Below are 18,717 nucleotides of genomic sequence, written 5' to 3'. Positions count from 1 at the left end.
TAAACAGATAAAGAAGGGGTACTAGGATGGTCGGTTCATTAAAGCTTCGGCGGCAAAGATACTAAACAGGTCTAAATTGAACACAAGTGAGGCGGGAAACAAGAGGTCCTCTCGGTCCACTCTTAACAAATAGCATCTTTCGATCTCGCTATAGGTCCCTAATATCACTAATACTAACTCTCGTCCTGAAAAGTGACTAACGGTCTAAACTATACCTATCTTTCGATCTCAAAGACAGTTTAGTCATCTTAATTGGTGATCAAATAACTGTCCCTATCTTTCGATCTAATGGGTCAGTCATAAATTAAGCATCTAACTGGTCGCATGCATTCGATTCGTTAAATACAACATTAAAATCAATTAAAACGAAGGGTAACCTTACGAGGTCAGTCGATCGACCGAGAATGTCAGTCGATCGACTGACACGCGAATCAGGCCGTGTTCAATACTTTGCCGCCTACGCTATAATTCGCCTACATCCTAGCACAAACTATTTAGCTACTCATACTGAAAGTGATAACAACAATAATACTAGGGCAATAAAGTATTGAATTCATGAGTAAAGCGGTAAAACAAACAATTAACATGCAATAATAAGATGGTTTCGGGAATCTAACTATCAATTCTATACTAATAACGAAATATAAGTAAATTGAAATAGGGCAGAGTAATACCAAGATTGCAGAGGAACGATTAAGAACAAGAACGAAATTCCAATGCTAACAATATTCCAAACCCTAATTCTAAAAACCGTATGTAGAAATTAATGTCAAAACTGAATGTGAAACTTGGATAAAAAAAAACTGGATCCCAAAATGAATTCCTAGGTTACGTTATATAGCAAATAACGTAACATTATTTCCTAAACCTAACACAACTTTGGGCTTCAAGATTCACGGTCTTTTAATTCTCGTCATTTAGCGGTTTGGTCGATCGATCGCTAGGACTGGTCGATCGACCGTCTTCGATAAATGATAGCTTCGAACCCGATGGTTGTTCGATCGATTAAGGTATCGGTCGATCGACTGCTTGAGCTGCTACTTGCCTTCTTTAAACTCGTGGACTTGTCTTTTGGGCCTTAAATTGCGCACCAAGTTCGTTCCTCAGGTGAATGCTTCACGTCACATGAAATGCAGGATACTCGGGGACGGATTTAGCTCGATTTCCGCTGGATTCTTCACATTTCTGCAATAATGTACAAAAATACGGAAGTAGACGGAAATAGGGTGAAATGTAGCATAAACTACATGAATGAGCTCTGAAATGCGTGTAAAATGGGATGTAAAACATCACATAAAAGACACGCATCAAACTTCCCCAAACTAAACCCTTGCTTGTCCCCAAGCAAGAACTAGACTCTATCTAATGACCTAATGGAACGAGTTCAATCTCAGAGCGAAATGCAAACTGTTAAGCCTAAACCAATTTAATGCATAACCAACAATCAATTAGCAAAACAATCATGCAAACGAGTTATGGAGTTTTTAAAACTACTGAACCGTCAACTGTAGAGACTTATCAAATTGGACTCTCACGGGTCGCTCAAATCACTCAATAAGTACAGGTGAATATATGTAAGATAGAAAGAAGTAAATGTAATGACGCTCACCTAACTACGACCTATAAGAACATGCCTGCAGTCTAATATGAAAATAATCTCTACAACCATACATACGCATTCCAACCAACAGGAGACCATGACACATGCCGAGGTATAAATGTGGATATGTGAGGTATGGGTAAGAAGAGGCAAAACATTTATGGTAAAGTGGAGGTACAGGTGATCAAGCTAGTACCAAAACGGAACCAAATGGCAACATCCAACTTCTTGCTCATAAACAAATGGAACGGTGCTATAACAAGCACAAATCTCACAATTTCCAGAGATAAAAGTAATCAACTAACTCCCCATAAAATATGGATAATACATGGGAGCAAAAATCGCCAAAAGATAAAGGATTGAATTATGCGAATTAATTCTTTCTCTTTCTCGAACCTCGGTCGATCGACCTATAAGGGCAGTCGATCGACTACTTAAACAGTACAGAACTCTTTTTTTTTCGAATCATTTTTCTTCATTTTTTTTTTCTTTCTTTCCTTCTTTTCATCTTCCCAATATTATCTCGAACAGAGCATATGCCACCAAAAATGAGTAACAACCCCAAGAACACAGACTACTAGCTTGACCAAGGCAGGCTAAGTGTAGGATGTAGCAAATGGGACAAAAAAAAGGTATTTTTGGCAGTGTGGAGTTCATGGGCAAAACGAATAAGGGGAAACCTCTACCACATGTGTCAACTAACCACAGACCGAATGCGTACAGGTATTAAGCAGATTAAGTTCATATTTATGCACGTTTAAGTGACATGTCTCATAAGGAGTACTACTACTCACATTCCTAAATAAACCGGTCATAGATGTCACCAGTTATAGGCTCTAAATCTCAGAAATATGATGTAGTTTGCCAATTTTCAAAGTCAAGTCTTAAGTTCAAAGAAATAATTAACGAAACTCGTAGATATGCACTTATACGATTCTACTAATAACATGTCAATCAAGCAAGGCTCGGGCAAAACAGGTGCAAAATGCTTTTTCATCCTTGAAATACTACCGTTCCGACTCGACCTATATGCTAAAATAAACGTGCATTTTATGGAAATTTTTGAAATTTTTCAATTTTTTGATATTTTCTGTATATATGAGAGAAATGAAATAAACAATGCAAAACAAAATGTAAACGTGAATGCAAGCAAATGATATGCGACGCAAAACCCTTCCCCAAACCAAATCGCACAATGTCCCCATTGTGCAAAATCATGTAATGAAGAGAAGAGAAATGGGAATTTGCGGGAAAATGAAATAAATAAGACATGAAGTGAAAATCGGGAACTTACAAGACTTTAAGCGCAGCAAAGGAAATCTCCCCAAACCAGCGTGAGCTAGGAGGTTTCAGTAGCCAGCAGTGCTACTAATAAGTACCTGAGAAGACAAATAAAACCCACGCATAAAATCGAGAAGACAATTTTGAAGCGGTAAAATTGTGCACAAATGAGACAATAGAAGAAATAAAGAAATGGACGGAAAATAAAGTGGAGTAGAAAACTCCCTTAAGTCCGCATATCGACCAAACACAGCAGGGGAGAGGTCGTGAATAGGTACAGCAATGTCCTTGGTCGATCGACTAGAAGGGGCAGTCGATCGACCACTGTTTCAGGAACAGTAGCTCCTGGAAAGTGCAACTCAATCGATCGACCATTGTAGCCAGTCGATCGACTGAAAATACTGCTGTACCCCTTATTTCTTCGTATTTGCTCAATTACTTGAGCTAATGAGGTCTAAAAACCTGCAAGGGCACAATAATACGCGCCCAAAATTGCGCAAAACCCAAAACAAAGTCTCAAACGTATAAAATCCTAAGCAAGCAAAATAAAATGCAAAGTTTTCGCGCACACAAAAGCAATAAAAAGTGTCTAGCAAAAGCAAATGAAATGGAGTTTATAAAGAGCTCGATCAACTAATAGTTGATCAAGAATGACCACGGTATGGCCCACTTCGTCGGCTTCTGGCTACTAGAGGTAGCCTCAATGGTGCTTATCTGAGCAGCTGCACCCTTCTTAGCTTCCACGTCCGTATGGCTCAACGGATCAACATTCTCATCATCTCCCCAGTCAAGGATCTCTTCGGGCTTGTCAGAATCCAAATTAGACTTTCGGCTTTGACCGCTCTCGTCATCAACTACCTCATCGATTCCATAGCTCGTGCAACCAAGACCTCCTCTTTGAATGATCGGCTTCTTTACACTGAACAACTTGCAAAGCACTTCCTTCCCCAAACCAGCTCCTGCAACATTTAAAACAACAGATTCTTCCTCCTTTTTGCTCCCAATCTGGGGCGGAGGGGTTAACACAGGAGTGATAATAGAGACAGGCAATTCAGGAAGCACAAAGTACGATTTCTTTTCAGAAACCGTATTACAAGTCACAGGCCACATGGGGTCCTTTTTCTTAGCAGGTTGGGCAAAGACAATAGAATGCTTTCCCACTTTGAAAGTCAAGGTTCCTAGACCGACATCTATGACAGCACCAGCAGTGTGCAGAAATGGCCTACCCAAAATAATGGGTATATGAGCATCCTCAGGCATGTCAAGTACAACAAAGTTGACAGGGAAGACTAACTTCCCTATTTGGACAGGGATGTCCTCTAAGACCCCTATTGGCTGGACCGCATATCGGTCAGCCATCTGAACTGTCATATCTGTCACTGCGAACCTAGTCAACTTGAGCTTTCTAGCTTGACTCAAAGGCATGACACTTATACTAGCTCCTAAGTCACATAATGCCTTCTCAATAGAGAAGGTACCTATATTGCAAGGAACAGAAAAGCTACCCGGGTCCTCTAGCTTATGGGGTGCAGTGTGAGACAAGTAAGAGCATGACTCTTTAGTTAATGCGACAGTGTGGACATGTTCAAGCGACTTTTTCTTTGACAGAGTTGTTTCATGAATTTAGTGTATCTTTGGCACTTGGTTAACTAACTCAAAGAAGGGTACCTGTACATTCAAGCTACGAATAACTTTTTCAAATTTACTGAAAGATACCTGTTCCTTTGTTGGCACTAGTCTCTCTGGATATGGGGCTGTAAGAAGTACCTTAGCCCTCTCCTCTAAGTTGCGCATGCTGCGGCATCCGTGGACTTAGGGCCGAAGTCCACCGCTTTCTCCTTGTTAAAGCTCGAATCCTCCTCAGACCGTCTCAAATGTGAGCCATTAACCGTCATCGGATCGAACTTCGGCATTGGGACGGACCCATCAAAGACACTCGGTCCGGCCCTAACACTTTCGGAGCCTGTCGTGCCCGAAACAAATAGTCCCTCAAGTTATCGGGCATCGGAGGACGAACAATCTCGCTATCGAGTAGTAATCTTGGTCGATCGACCACTATCCTCGATCGATCGACCAAGGTGTACGATTCCGAGAAAGCTCTTGAACCCGCATATCGATCGATCGACGATGTGTATCGATCGATCGACCGATAGACCTGTAGACGCCTTTTCTTTGAATTATTCGTTTCACTTTCTTTTGACTCGGACTGCCTTATTCTTTTCAACAAAGCATCCTCGACCATGGCAGCCCCTTCGGGGTGGACCCACTACTCAACGTGATGGCGTTTAGGGTCTCTTTTTGGTCAGTTTGAGTCGGTAAGTGTCCCGGAGCTCGAGAGGTACTCTTACTAGCCAATTGAGCAATTTGGCTCTCTAGTAGCTTCATCCCAGCCTCTCTTGCTTGGGACTCCTTCATCAACAAGTTCTTAAACTCAGCAAAATCAGAACAATGGGATGGTTGTTGCTGCTGCGGCACATAAACGAGGTTTCGATATTGTTGTTGCTTTTGATGAGGGGGCACATAGGGTTGTTCTTCTTGCGGAGGTGGAGTTGGATTTAGGACATTCTGGCTACTCCACCTCAGGTTGGGATGAACATTAGGCTCATAGTAGGTGTTTGTCTGCCTATAGTGTTGAAAGGCAGCACAAGACTCAAAAGGACTAGGGCAATTCTTCGAAACGTGTCCCTCAGCTCCACACCTTTCACAGACGAAAGGACCATCTGACACAGCATTTACTTGGTACATCCCACCTTTAGAAGCTCCTCCCAATTCATATTTGTCAAATCTCGCAGTGAGAGCTTCAAGTGCAGCAACAGAGGAAGATTCAGCAGCTCTCCTCTGGTTCCCTCTGGAATTCCCATATTCAGCCTTGTGGGTGGCTAGATCGTCGATTATCTTCCACCCCTTGGTCTCTCCCAAGTTCTCAGCAAATCGGTCATTGGCTGCAGCATCTAAAATAGCCCTCTGATCGTCATACAGCCCATTATAGAAATGATTGCACAAGCTCCATTTTTCGAAACCACGGTGCGGTATGGTTCGCACCAGCTTCTTAAATCGGACCCACGCCTCGTGGAAATTCTCATCCGGCCCTTGTTTGAAACTTGTGATTTGGGCTCTAATAGCAATCGTCTTAGAAGCAGAAAAGTACTTCTTGTAGAATGCCAATGCCAAGGAATTCCAGTCAGTGATCCCATGAGCAGCTCGATCCAGATCTCTATACCACTCCCTTGCAGCATCACGAAGGGAGAAGATAAACATGGTCTCCTTGATCTGGTCTTGGGTCACACCGGCTGGTGGGGGTATGGAACAGCAGTAGTCAATAAATGTTTCCATGTGCTTAGCTGCATCTTCATTTGCAGCTCCCCCGAACCTGTTTCTCTCAACCATATTAATGTATGAAGGCTTTGGTTCGAACTTCCGGCATCTCCTGGTAATTCGAACCCCTTATATAAATTTGCAAAATGTCGGCTCGAATGACTAGCTATACTCGCTTCCTCGGCCATGACTGGAATCTCTGGAGAAGTGACTGTCTCGGCTGAAGAAGTGGAAACGGGTGAAGACTGTGGGTCTTCCTCGAACAGCTCGTTCTCGTGATAGCTTGACAGAGTACTCAGCTCTTCCTCTGTCGGTAATACCCTTTGTGTTCGTCTCAACTCGCCCAAAGATTTCTTTATCTCAGGATCAAATGGTACTAGTTCACCACCCTGTGACCTGCGCATAAGAAGAAACTACAAAAAGAATATAAGAAAAGTTTAAGGAACAGAAGTCCCTTAAACTAAGAAAGACTAAAAATAAAACAACTAAAATTAGAACTATTGCCTCCCCGGCAACGGCGCCAAAATTTAATACCCGTCGTGAGGTGTCAAAAATAAGATTTATAATTTCCAACTACAACTATAGCTAGCGGCAATCGGGTCAAACCACAGAGAGGCAGATGTAAATTCTAGTTGTCTAATTCTAGTCTAAGGTAACGATAAAGTGGGGGGTTTGATTTGAATTGGTCTACAGCTAAGAGTAAATAATAAACTAGAAAGACGGATTAAACAGATAAAGAAGGGGTACTAGGATGGTCGGTTCATTAAAGCTTCGGCGGCAGCATACTAAACAGGTCTAAATCGAACACAAGTGAGGCGGGAAACAAGAGGTCCTCTCGGTCCACTCTTAACAAATAGCATCTTTCGATCTCGCTATAGGTCCCTAATATCACTAATACTAACTCTTGTCCTGAAAAGTGACTAACGGTCTAAACTATACCTATCTTTCGATCTCAGCACAGTTTAGTCATCTTAATTGGTGATCAAATAACTTTCCCTATCTTTCGATCTAATGGGTCAGTCATAAATTAAGCATCTAACTGGTCGTATGCATTCGATTCGTTAAATACAACATTAAAATCAGTTAAAACGAAGGGTAACCTTACGAGGTCAGCCGATCGACCGAGAATGTCAGTCGATCGACTGACACGCGAATCAGGCCGTGTTCAATACTTTGCCGCCTACGCTATAATTCGCCTACATCCTAGCACAAACTATTTAGCTACTCATACTGAAAGTGATAACAACAATAATACTAGGGCAATAAAGTATTGAATTCATGAGTAAAGCGGTAAAACAAACAATTAACATGCAATAATAAGATGGTTTCGGGAATCTAACTATCAATTCTATACTAATAACGAAATAGAAGTAAATTGAAATAGGGCAGAGTAATACCAAGATTGCAGAGGAACGATTAAGAACAAGAACGAAATTCCAATGCTAACAATATTCCAAACCCTAATTCTAAAAACCGTATGTAGAAATTAATGTCAAAACTGAATGTGAAACTTGGATAAAAAAACTGGATCCCAAAACTGAATTCCTAGGTTACGTTATATAGCAAATAACGTAACATTATTTCCTAAACCTAACACAACTTTGGGCTTCAAGATTCACGGTCTTTTAATTCTCGTCTGTTTAGCGGTTTGGTCGATCAACTGCTAGGACTGGTCGATCGACTGGTCTTCAGTAAACAGTAGCTTCTGGAACCCGATGGTTGGTCGATCGACTGAAGGTATCGGTCGATCGACTGCTTGAGCTGCTACTTGCCTTCTTTAAACTCGTGGACTTGTCTTTTGGGCCTTAAATTGCGCACCAAGTTCGTTCCTCAGGTGAATGCTTCACGTCACATGAAATGCAGGATACTCGGGGACGGATTTAGCTCGATTTCCGCTGGATTCTTCACATTTCTGCAATAATGTACAAAAATACGGAAGTAGACGGAAATAGGGAGAAATGTAGCATGAACTACATGAATGAGCTCTGAAATGCGTGTAAAATGGGATGTAAAACATCACATAAAAGACACGCATAAAACTTCCCCAAACTAAACCCTTGCTTGTCCCCAAGCAAGAACTAGACTCGATCTAATGACCTAATGGAACGAGTTCAATCTCAGAGCGAAATGCAAACTGTTAAGCCTAAACCAATTTAATGCATAACCAACAATCAATTAGCAAAAGAATCTTGCAAACGAGTTATGGAGTTTTTAAAACTACTGAACCGTCAACTGTAGAGACTTATCAAATTGGACTCTCACGGGTCGCTCAAATCACTCAATAAGTACAGGTGAATATATGTAAGATAGAAAGAAGTAAATGTAATGACGCTCACCTAACTACGACCTATAAGAACATGCCTGCAGTCTAATATGAAAATAATCTCTACAACCATACATACGCATTCCAACCAACAGGAGACCATGACACATGCCGAGGTATAAATGTGGATATGTGAGGTATGGGTAAGAAGAGGCAAAACATTTATGGTAAAGTGGAGGTTGGTGACTAATAAGAAATTAAAGGTGTTGGAATAATAAGAAATTAAAGGTTGGTGACAAAGATCAAACCTATATATGGCATTGTCGAATGGGACACATAAATGAGAAACGCGTTAAGAAACTCGTCGATAATGGGACTATTCCCGCATTCGAATTTTCTACATATGGCACGTGTGAATCATGTCTCATTGGAAAAATGACTCGAATTTCCTTCAAAGGTGTTGGAATGCGCGCTAGTGACCTATTAGGACTCATACATACTGATGTTTGTGGACCTATGTCAATTACCGCTAGAGATGGCTATAGATATTTTATCACTTTCACGGACGATTTGAGTAGATACGGATATGTCTACTTAATGAAGCATAAAAGTGAGTCCTTTGAGAAATTCAAGGAGTACCAGAACAGGGTTGAAAACCATCTGGGTAGAAAGGTTAAAGCACTCCGTTCAGATCGGGGTGGCGAATATCTTTCAAATGAGTTTGATCAACACCTTAAAAACTGTGGAATCGTTCTACAGTTAACTCCACCTGGAACACCTCAATTAAATGGTGTGTCCGAACGGAGAAATCGAACCTTACTTGATATGGTTCGATCCATGATGAGTCACACGGTAGTGCCTGATTCATTATGGGGTTTTGCTCTTTTGTCAGCTGCTCTTATACTTAACCGAAGTCCGACTAAAGCTGTCGACAAGACTCCATATGAAATGTGGAAGGGAACGGTCCCTAACTTGTCCTTTATTCGGGTTTGGGGCTGCGAGGCTTATGTCAAGTGGAGACACGAGGATAACCTCGACCCGCGATCGGTCAAGACATACTTTATAGGTAATCCAAAAGGAACATTTGGTCATTACTTCTATTCGCCTACCGAACATCGAGTTTTTGTTGCGGCTAGTGCGACGTTCTTAGAGAAAGAATTTCTCGAGAACAAGACAAGTAATAGAACCTTCGAGCTGTCGGAGATTCCAGAACCAACAATAGAGGAACAGATGGAGGAAGTGGTTCCTCCAACTGATGATACGGTTAGTATTCCTGAGGAACCTAGGAGGTCGGGTAGAGTCTCTAATCCTCCGGACAGATACATTGGTATGGTCGAGGAGAATGACGTTTTACTCCTAGAGAGTAATGAACCTGCTACCTATAAAGGTGTTATGGCCTGTTCCGACTCAAAGCTATGGCTCGAAACCATGCAATCTAAGATGGACTCTATGTATGAGAATGACGTATGGGATCTTGTTGATTTACCTAATAAGGTAAAACCTCTACAGTGCAAATGGCTTTACAAAATAAAGCGTTCTGTAGACGCGCAACTAGATACCTATAAGGCACGACTAGTGGCAAAAGGTTTCACTCAAGTGCACGGATTGCATTATGATGAAATTTTTGCACCTGTAGTCATGCTACGTTCCATTCGGATAATCTTAGCGATTGCCGCATTTCATGACTATGAAATTTGGCAAATGGATGTGAAAACTGCCTTCTTAAATGGTTATTTGGAGGAAGAGTTGTACATGGTGCAACCCAAAGGTTTCATAGATCCTGAACATCCTAAGAAAGTATGCAAGCTTAAGCGTTCCATTTATGGACTTAAGCAAGCTTCTCGGAGTTGGAATCATCGTTTCGACCAGGTGATAAAAGAGTATGGTTTCACTCGATCGGTCCAGGAACCATGCTTGTATATCAAGTCAAGTGGGAGCAAGATTGTATTCTTGATATTGTATGTCGATGACATACTCTTGATTGGGAATAACATTCGTCTCCTATCTTCGGTTAAAGAATGGTTGAAGAACCATTTCTAGATGAAAGATCTGGGTGAGGGACAACGCATTTTGGGAATCCGTATCTACCGAGATATATCACGACGGACGTTATATCTTAGTCAGGAGTCTTATTTGGATAAGATTCTTGAGAAGTTCAGCATGACCAACTCCAAGAAGGGGAACCTTCCAATGACGTCTGGGATGCAGTTGAGCAAGTCTCAGTCACCCACGATGCCTGAAGGGATTGAGCGCATGAGTCGTGTTCCTTATGCATCTGCAATAGGATCAATCATGTATGCCATGATATGCACACATCCAGACGTGGCATATGCATTGAGTATGACGAGTCGGTACCAAAAGAATCCAGGTGAAACACACTGGATAGTTGTTAAAAATATCCTCAAGTACCTATGGAGGACTAAGGATAGGGTATTGACTTATGGAGGCGATACTAAGTTATGCGCAATCGGTTACGCAGATGCTAGCTTCCAAACGGATCGAGATGATTTAAAATCTCAGTCCGGGTTCGTCTTCACTCTTAATGGTGTCTTTGCGGTCACCGGAAGAGTTCCAAACAGAGTGTTGTAGCAGATTCTACCACTGAATCCGAGTATTATGCCGCTTCGAAAGCAGCTAAGGAAGCGATATGGATGCGTCAATTCTTAAAAGGACTTACGATAGTTCCTAGTTCGAATGACCCGATCACCATCTATTGTGATAATAGAGGTTCCATCTTCCAGGCTAAGGAGCCAAAGTCTAGCAACAAATTTAGACATGTACATCGGAAAGCTCACCTGATCCGTGATTACGTGGAGCAAGAAGAGATAGTGATTGACAAGATTGCGACGGATGATAACATCGCGGACCCTCTCACTAAACTGTTAAATTTTGATAAGCATGAAGGCCACGTTATTTCCGTGGGAATTAAACGTGTTCCTGAGTTGTAGTAGTTCATTATGGATTTGATACATTATCTTTTTCATATACTATTTATAACTTCATCGTTTTATTATAATATTTTGTTTTTCATATGGATTGTACTGACAACATTGAACAACACAAAGTGAACTGAATTACATTATATTGTGTTTGGTCCGTAATCGCCTTAAAGAGCTGATAACTCTGGCTATTGTATTGTGCAGTCGATTGATGGTGGGTTCAATGAGCCATAATGCAATCGGTTGACTGATCGATCACAAATGCGAGATTATAACGATACCTCGCAGGACAAATTTTTTGTGACAACTTAATGAAGTCCTAAATGTTTAACAACATTCGGTGCCAGGTCGTGGATAGGATATCCATTGTGTTCCTAGAGTCGATTCGTTTGACTATCGACTGTCTCTTGAGATTAAGGCAGTTTTTGGGTGACTTTGGTTTCTTTCTCACGGTCTGCCGTAACTGGAGACTAAGTAGATTTTTTCTGGGTCATTTCATACTGTGCTTAGATCTGCAGGATTTGAGTTGAGGAAAATATCCAACCTTTATCAGGTATAGTTATTTCTCAGGGCCACTCGAGGAGTAGTAACTGAAATGCATGGCCATGCTCGAATGATGATTCGTTTATCAGTTACGTTACTCTCTAGTCGGGGAAACCACTCTTGATACAGATCGCTTGTAAAATATGACCTTTTTGAATACAGATTTTGCAAATTGTTTTACATTGAGTGGGAGAAATTTTAGGATATGAGAATCGGTTATCGCACATATACTTGTGAGGACAAGTGGGAGTTTGTTGGAGCTTGTGTCCTCCACAAATTAGTGTGATAACATTTATAAATCTCTTATAGGTTCACAAGGGTATACTTCGTATTTTATCAGTTGATTAACGATTACCTAATAACGGTTGGCTTGCTAGAAAGTTTAACGTTATTATCATACAGATGGCGGTGATCAACTGGTCCCTAAAAGTCACACCTAAAGGATGTGTTTGAGAAATGTGATTGTATGAAAATATAATCACATTGATGCCTTATATGACTAAACAGTTAGTCAATGTGTTGATGAGACGATTATTTAATGCCGATTAAATAATATTAGTTTAGACTAATTCAATTCGTAAATTGAATATAATAAGTTATATTTAATTAATGTATATAATGTTAGCTTGGACGAATTAATATGTTAATTCGTAATTAAATGTAATCGGTTATATTTAATCAACAAGATGAATGTGTCATAGTGGTAATAGTAAGGGTACTCAAACCAAGAGGTTATGGGATCGATCCTCACTAGATGACAATTTATAAATAATACATTTTATACATTTTGTATACTACCAAAATAAGAAGATTTAATCCCCTTATTTTTGCACAAATAGGATTATACATCCTGTTGTACAGAAGCATTGTACATCAGGCCCGTATAATATATGATTAAAAATCTATCGCCCATTAAAAGAAATTAAAATTTTTACTTCAACAACGTAAAACTTAACTGTTGTAGTTCTCTCTTTAGCAAAAGTTCCCCTTTCTCCCAAATTTGATCTTATATAATATTTCAATGTCTATAAACTAGCAAATAGTACGCACATGAATAATACGAGTTATTATTATATACAAAAAAAAACATGAGCTTAAAAATTCAAGTTAAAAAGAATACGAGCTATTATGAGAAGAATACGAGCTACTTTGAAAAGAACACGAGCTTGAACTAAATTGTAATGTATGGAAAAGATACGAGTTATTAAGAAAAGAGTATGAGTTATTATAAAAAGAATTCGAGTTAAATTTTATGTAATGTGCTTTCAAAAAACACGACCAAATAATGTTTCAGATGTTATCGTATTTCATAACTAAATGTCTATGAACTCATAAATTGTACGCACATGAAGAATACGAGCTATTTTTTTTAAAAAAAAGTGAGCTAATAAGAATACGAGCTATTATGAGAAGAATGTGAGCTATTATAAAAAGAACACGAGCTTGAACTAAATTGTAATGTATGAAAAGAATACGAGTTATTAAGAAAAGAATATGAGTTATTATGAAAGAATTTGAGCTTAAATTTATAGGAAATATAGTTTAAAAAAAACACAACCTAATTCAAACAGATTTGTAAGATGAGATTCCATTATTTATATAATCTAAATCCCGATAAAAACTCTATTGATTATTTCATGCTCCTTCAAAGTTTTTTTTTCCATTGATGATGATACCTTTTGATGTTTCATCTGCCGTTGAAGCTTCTCTCACCGTGATGGTAAAACTCAATTAAATTCATATTGATTCTGATTGAAGAATGGGAGATATAATAGTTGTTAAAATAATTTAAAAGGAGAAGATTAGTTAACAACATAATGGAGGAAGATGGAGATCAAAATATAGAAGCAGTTAGAGAGAGAAGAGGAGTTGAATTGAATTACGTAGTCTTGGTTTTAGGGTTTAACATATAAAAGTAGTTGAGGAAGACTAAAATAACCTTGGATGTACAATGCTATTGTACATCCAGTTGTATAGTCCATAAACTGTTATTTTTGGGTAGGTAGTAAAACCGAAAAAGAGAGAAAATAACTCTCTTATTTTCGGAATTTTTGGGCCGAGAAAATGGAAAGAATAATCCCTCCTTTTCTTTCTTATTTTCGGCTAATATAAGGAAGTAAGGGGATTTTTTTCTAACCTAATTTCTTTTTCCCATTCTTGCTTCTCATCTAAAAACACAAAAACAAAAACCCTAATTAATTTACTGAAATTTGGGGATCGATTCTAGCAACAAGTTAAGGGCATTTCTCATATCGTCTTGGGTGCAACTAATAGGCGAATATCATTGTGATATTTTTCTTAGGCCGAATTTGCTAGGACCGAAGGTTGATTCTTCATCTCTTTACCTTTTTGTTTATGTAATTTAATTTTATGACTAGCATTCATCATTATAATTCGTTATAATCCTTAAAATTAAAAAGGATGCATACAGATAATTCCCACACTCATCAAAACACAAAAACGATAAACCCTAAATAATTTACTGAAATTCGGGGATCGATTCTAGCAAGAAGCAAGGGCATATCTCACATCATCTTGGGTGCAACTGATAGGTGAATATCTTTGCGATATTGTTCTTAGGCCGATTTTGCTAGGACCGAAGGTTGTTTCTTCATTCTCTACTTTTGTTTATGCAATTTATTTTATGACTAGTTATCATCACGATAAATTCGTTATAATCCTTAAAGTTAAAGGGATGCATATAGATAAATCCCACAAGTGGTATCAGAGCCAAGGCCACGAATTTCATTTATTGATGATTTTCATAAATGATGTAAACAAAAAAAATTGGTTTCGAAAAATTAGGGTTTAAATTTGTCAAAAATGTTTAGCAGTGAAAATTTTTTCGTTTCAGCCGAAATTTTTTTTTTTCGTTTTTGATATTTTGATTTTTATTTTTATTTTTCATATTGTTGTTTTAATCAGTTAAAATGATTATATGATGAATTTGTAGATGTTTGATTTAATGAAGATTAAATTATAATGTAAATGAAAATCGTCTAGTTGTTGATGATAAATTGTTTTTTGCTATATTGTTTTTGGCATAAATGGTTCTAAATTGTTGTTTAGAATCATGTTTCATGAATTTACATGTTGAAATTATAAGATGAATCTGTCAATCTTGTTAATAGCAACAATAAACGATTTTGTTCATCAATATCATGTTTTTGCAATTTAGGGCATAATGCCGATTTGAAAAGAAACCGAGAAAAGAAAGAAAAAAAATTTTCCCTGCTTTTGTTACTGTTCACGTTGCGCAGATTTAAAAAAAAAAAAGAAAAGAAAAAAAAAAATTTTTTTTTTCATTCGGTTTTAGCTGTAAAACCGGGAAAAAGTTTTTTTTGGGACTGTTTCGGTTTTTGCCGAGAAAAACTTAAAAAAAATAAATAAATAAATAAAAATTGTCGTTTTTGGCCAATTAATTATTGTGAAGCGGTTCATAATTCATAGATACCTAATTATTTTAAAGAGGTTTAAAATAATGATTGGATTAAATTCATATTACAAGTTTAATGTGAATTAAGATTAAAATTAATGTGATTAATTGAGGAATTGTCACTTAAATTGATCATTTAAATAGGTGGTTTGGATAAAATTAATCTACATAATTAAAGAATTATGTCTTGCATGTTTAATTTTTAGTTGATGCTTTTTATTTTAGTTGAATGAATCGTTGAATGATTTTATTTACATTTTTTTTTTTTTTGCAATCGGTTGTAATATGTAATACCTAGTGTGGCCTTAGTCAAAGTATGTTTTCGTAATGATGGAAACATAATTTTTAATGTAATTTGAGACATCGTATATCCGTTTTGGTTTTCTTTATTTATTACGGTTTTGAAATTAGAATGTAAATAGGTTTATTATGTAATTTTTAAATTGTAATTTTTGAGAAGACTAAAGATGAAGATTGGAGCTCAATCCCACTATATGGATCAAGATGGAACATCAAGACAAGCTTCTCGGGTCCAAGGATGGATTCCAAAGTTGTATTTATGTTCATTTTGATAGGATAGGCCACACTAGGACTTAATTTTGTTTTACGTTTTACCGTTCTTATTGCTTTTCATTCACATGCTAGTTAATGTTTCATATTCCGCCTAAAACCAAACCACCTACTAAAATGCATGAAAATTGACACATATAGGTTGTATGTTAGTTTTCATAGACATACAGATGTCACATGTTTATTAAGCCATCACCTTAGTTTATTCATTCACGCATGCTAGATATTAGTTCACTTAAAATGAATTAAAATAAAGTTGATGGGATCTTCCTCTAAAACGGAAATTGAGACTAGTCTTTATGAGGGCAAACAACTATGAATCCCTTCTTCGTCGGTAGGCATAATATGACCCCTTCTACGTTGGGTAAGTAGTTTGTGTTGACTTAGTTTATCTCAACATTATAGTCCAAAGAGTTTCTCGTGATTATGATGGACTAAAGATAGAATTTACAGAAATTTATCGACCAAGAATTCTAACAGTAGAATTAGCCAAAAGGCTGGCTTATCAATTTACAGATAATTGAGTCTTGGGATCATTTATATAGTTCTTGAGGAAGGTCAATTGTATAAATGCTTGAGTCTTCGCGTTATAATAGTATTGCATTAGACTTCAATCAAAACGATACACATGCTTATTATTTTTATTCTTCTTTTCGCAGTGTAGAACACGTTTATATTACTGTTACAACAAATGGCTGGAAATAACGAAATCCCAATGCTAAGTGCCACACTTGGACGCGAGTCCTGGCTGAAAGTTTTTATGGACAACATGAATCAGTACACGCGACTAAAGAATGACGGGTCCAACTTTGCGGACTGGGAGGCAGCACTATGGAATGCTGCCATTGCTGACGGTAAGCTCAAGTACTTAACTGAGCCAATACCGGTTAACCCAGGCCCCAATGCGGGAGTTAACGAGTCACTTGCTTATAGTGATTTCGTCATGGAAGCGGGTGCGATAAAGAACGTACTCATCTGTTGGACCATATGGTTTATATGTTTATGTTTTGATGATGTCAAGGTGCCTTATATATTATATATTTGTTGCGTGTAATTGTTTGTTAAGTGTTTTAGCATTAACCTATTACGAGCAACCAAGAGGATTGTGACGATTACATGAGAAGTTCAAGCCCTCTAATATGATCAAACAACTCAAAGATTCATTCAAGTATTATTGTGAAGACGAAGTTCGTCTAGAAGATTAATCAAGCTTGGATGATGATGTAGCCTATACTCGAAGATCTCTTTGAAGATTAGAATAGTATAGGTGATTATCTCGTAATGGTAATAAGAGAATGAGTTTCCTAATTAGTAAAGTTATAGCTTTGCAGCTATAACATTACTAGTAAAAGAGTTCAATGTTATAGCTCTTCTACTATAACATTGAAATGCTGAGTTTTTATACACGACTTTTATATGGCTCGAAAATTGATTTGCAATTTTCTTAAAGTTTATTTTATATGTTTTATGGAAAGTATTTATTTTATAAAGCCCGGTTTAATGACGAGTTCGGTTTTATGGTTGGCGTTAATTGATAGCTTTTGGGTCGACTTATGAGTTGGACTCTACTATCAATTAGGGTTTCCATCTAGCCTCTCTTAAAACCTAAATTCTAATTATATAATAAGATTAGGGTTTGCATGGATTCACGAGCCCATGAGCCATGTTATGCCGTGTTGCCTAAGAGATTAGGTAAAGATTTTATTCTATAAGATAATCTTTACATATCTTGTATATCTTACTTATATATTTGTTTATGGTAAAAGATTTTCTTGTTTTAGGAAATCTTATCATAATTTTAGAATTTATAGTAAAGATAATATTAGAAAGATTATATTCTATCTTTTAGAATATTCTTTATTATCTTCTATGGCTTTTAGGTAAGAGATAATAAGAAGATATAATTTATAGTTATATCTTATTATTCGGCTATTAGGGTTTCCTTGAAACCGTGTAGCTCTCCTTCTCTTTGCCTATAAATACTTTGTCATTTGCAACATCTAAAATAGAGACCTTAAGCATAAAATTGTTTTCATATTTTAAAAGTGCAAACCGTGTGTTTTTAGCGAAAACCGATTTGCAAATTTCGAAAGGTCGTGTTCTACAAACTCGCATACTTGTTCTTCATTTATCGTTATAAGATAATAGTGCTTAGTTGATTTCTGAACTTGTTCATTAACGTGAACCTTTGTTAGAATCATTAGTGCTTTCTTATTAGCGTAAGTTAGTCACTCGAGTATTTAACGGTACTCATTGAGTTACAGCTAGAGTTAGTTGTACGAGTTGGGTTAGTAAATTTGTAATCCGTAGAAAGGTACTAAATTTATTAATCGAGAATAGTGGACGTAGGTTTCGACTTGTGAAACTGAACCACTTCAAAAATCCTCGTGTCTCTCTTTCTTTCGTTTGTTTCGTTTCTTTTGCTTACAATCATTAGTTGATTAGTTAAAGTTTAATCAATAAACTTTAAATAATCAATTACATACGCACAATCAAAAAGCTTTCAAAAAGTTTTAAATACTCAATTCACCCCCCCCCCCCCCTCTTGAGTATTTTGGATCAATAGACTCTTCAATTGGTATCAGAGCCTCGTGCTCTTGATTGCCTAACCGCAAAGAGGCTGATCTATCTTGTTTTTCATTTATCTTATTGTTTTATATTCCGCTGCCTATCACGTGATAAATGGATTCCAAATATCTCAAGTGTCCCGTCTTTGATGGGAAGAATTATGGATTGTGGAAAAACATGATGACTCACTATGTGAAAGGAC

The sequence above is a fragment of the Silene latifolia genome, chromosome 9 (assembly GCF_048544455.1).
Source record: "Silene latifolia isolate original U9 population chromosome 9, ASM4854445v1, whole genome shotgun sequence".
Taxonomy (NCBI): Eukaryota; Viridiplantae; Streptophyta; class Magnoliopsida; order Caryophyllales; family Caryophyllaceae; genus Silene; species Silene latifolia.
This window is presented reverse-complemented; position numbering follows the sequence as displayed.